The sequence below is a fragment of the Talpa occidentalis genome, unplaced genomic scaffold, assembly GCF_014898055.3.
Source record: "Talpa occidentalis isolate TD23 unplaced genomic scaffold, MPIMG_talOcc4v2.1 talOcc4.2, whole genome shotgun sequence".
Lineage (NCBI taxonomy): Eukaryota > Metazoa > Chordata > Mammalia > Eulipotyphla > Talpidae > Talpa > Talpa occidentalis.
Genome location: NW_023602073.1, coordinates 21,642,137 through 21,645,138, shown reverse-complemented (window position 1 = coordinate 21,645,138; position 3,002 = coordinate 21,642,137). Strand labels below are relative to the sequence as shown.

Below are 3,002 nucleotides of genomic sequence, written 5' to 3'. Positions count from 1 at the left end.
GGGACCCATGGCACTCGTGTTGATCAGCAGCACAATAAACAAAGCTGGAAATGTGAAACCCCACTTTCCGTAGGGGCGATGATGAAGGGTCAATTGAAGGTGATGTGTTCATGTAGTGAAACAGGCATATTCAAAGACAGCTCTGAATAGGTCCCCACTTCAGCCTCTTCATTATTATCTTTGATGACTTCATACCAGCAACAAAAGGAAGCCATTTAAGGACTTCCACTCGCCCTTCTAATACAGGGGTTCTGCTTTCTTTTATTTACCTGTTTCCTCCCCAGTGCTTTCTGTTGTTTCAGAAGACATGCTCAATTTGATCAAGGATACAACAGCTTATAAAGAATAAGAAGAGAGAATCTCAGAACTTCATCTTTCCAAGGTGAGTGGCATGGACAAGTTTCCAAATACTTTCTTTTTTTTTTTTTTTTTTTTTTTTTTTTTTTTTTTTTTTATAGAGGCATGCTTTATTTATTTGTTTGCTGGTTTGTTTGTTTGTTTTGTTTATACATGCACTGGGTACAGTCAGAAGCGCGGGAGGGCGAGAGAATTCACCAGAGCCAGAGCGGGGAGCAGAGCAGGCAGAAGGACCGAAGCACACTGCTGAGGGGAGCAGCGGGCGGCAGGAGAGGTCTGCGCGCCATGTGGGACCCTCCTCTGGTGGCCGGGAGCAGCCGGGGATCGAACCGGCGCCGCAGAGGCCGCGCGCAGCTTCGCAACCCAGCGCTCAACCGCTGCGCCACCGGGGAGGCCCCCAAATACTTTCTTGATTTGTCATAAGATCAATACATTAAATTTTCTCTCAGCAGTTCTTCTGTGGCTTGTCCTTCTGTCCTCATTGACAACTCCCTGGACTCTGGAATCTCTGACTCAACCTCCCAGCCTCTGTTCCCTGTTGCCATCGGGATGCATGAACCAAATCAGGCTCTCCTAAAGATGATTCTCCCCTGGGATTCCCCAGTGGCTCAGCGGGTTGAGCACAGCACTTTGGGGCTGTCTGCTGTCTCTGCAGCACGGGTTCGATTCCCGGCCTGCCAGGGAGCTGCCCACATGGCACGGCAGACCTCGCCTGTCTCTCCCGCTGCTCCCCTCAACAATGTTTTCAGTCTGTCTGCCTGTTCTGCTCCTGCACTGTCTCTGGTGAATTCTCCTGCCCTCCTGCACCTCTAACCTGTACACCAAAAGAAAAAAGAAAAAAAAAAAAGAAGGTTCTTCCCACCTTGTCTTTTGCTGAGTGTCCAGGCTCCTCTGTCTCTTCCTATCCCTCATCTGTGTTACATGGAAAACTAATAATGCTATCTGGGGGGTTACAAATAAGAAAATGTAATGAGAAATACATATGTTTTCAGTCTTTTCCAGTGCTTTTTATTTTATTTTTTTAAAGATTTATTTATTTATGCATACAAGAGCTGGGGTACAGGCCATAGATGCAGGGGGTGGGGTGTGTGTGAGAAGATTCACCAGAGACAGAGTGAGGAACAGAACAGGCAGGTCGACGGAAGTACACTGCTGAGGGGAGCAGTGGGCGAGTCAGGAGAGGTCTGCTTTGCCATGTGGGTAGCTCCCTGGCCAGCCAGGGGATCAAACTTGTGCTGCAGAGGCTGCAGATTGCTTCATAGTGTGGTGCTTAACCCCTTGCACCACCAGGGAGGCCCTCCAGTACTTTTTAATCGCTCTACTCTCTTGGAGGGGATTCATGAGCAATAATACTTGAGGAGATTCTCAAATATAATTTTTAGGATGTTCAGGAGCAAGACCAAACACAAACTGCCTTGGGTCCTCTTGAATGCTAAGCATTTTGAAGAGTTCACTTTTAATGATACCAAGTAAAAAACAACATGTGACCTAGTGAGTCCAAGGTGTCAGGAAATTTGGCAGGACCTGCCAAGTAACCATGACTCTTTGCATCAGGATAATATGGTACCGGTATTTCAGGGAGAAGTGTTCATTTTGGAATGGCTTGTTTCATGCAGGAAGAGCAGAATAAGTTTACAAAGAATTTCTAGGCTTCTCAGCCTATAGAAAACAATAGCAACACCCCCATTTTTCTCAGTCACAGCAATGACTAGTTCTGAAGACAACTGTCCTTCAATATTAACTTTCGCTATAAAGGTGTAAGCATCCTCATCTACCTGCTGGACACCACAGTCCCTTTTAAGTGGCTGGATGTCACACATCTCCCATTGACAAGCTGGGTTAGGTCAATAGACAGTCTGAACAGGATCAGCTTGACCCAAGTCAATTAGATAATGCGGTTTATTGAGATTCAAAGGCTGAAGTTATGTCCTTCATTAAACCCGCATTTGGAGATTCTGATCTAAGATGGAGTCTGACTTCCCTCAAAGCCCAGCCAGGACCAGGTTCCTCTCTTTCTCCATATTTATGGCCTCTGCTATATTTTCTGCCTCTTCTTCTCCTCTTGGGCACCTTTCCAGTTTCCTGGCACCTGGATTCATTGTAAATTCGTTTAGCTCACATTGAGCAGGGCTTAAAGAAAGTCCATGACCCCAGTCCCACCACCCTGCACAGGACCAGCCACATCTGCACCACTGAGGATGCCATGTGGCCTAGGAGTTGTCTCTCTTGTTTTTTCCATGAAGGTTTTAGGATTATATTTTGTCTTTCTGTTTTGAAATTTCAAAATCACTTGGCACTATAGGTCCATTTAAATGAATTTTGTTGGGTAGAGTATCTCTTTTGATCTAGAGACTTGTGTGCTTCAGATCTAGAGAATGATTAAAATTCCTTCATTGATGTTTTCTCTATTCTTTCACTCCTTTAATGAAAATTTTGTTATTTGAATGTTGAACTCAATTTTTTTAAATTCTTCTTTCTTGTTTTAAATCTCTGTCACTTCCCCTACTTTTGGTTCATTTCACTATATATGACTTTATTTTTAAGATTTCTATACTTTTAAAATTTCATTATCTCATGAAAGATTTTTTGAATTGTGACAAAATATATGTAAAATAAATTTTGCCATCATCCTCATTTTTAAGTGC

General features: G+C 43.9%; 1 pseudogene; it reads right to left on the bottom strand.

The window, feature by feature from the left end:
- Window positions 1-1,722: 1,722 nt before the first annotated feature.
- Window positions 1,723-2,596, bottom strand: LOC119251053 (39S ribosomal protein L15, mitochondrial-like; annotated as a pseudogene).
- Window positions 2,597-3,002: the final 406 nt, after the last annotated feature.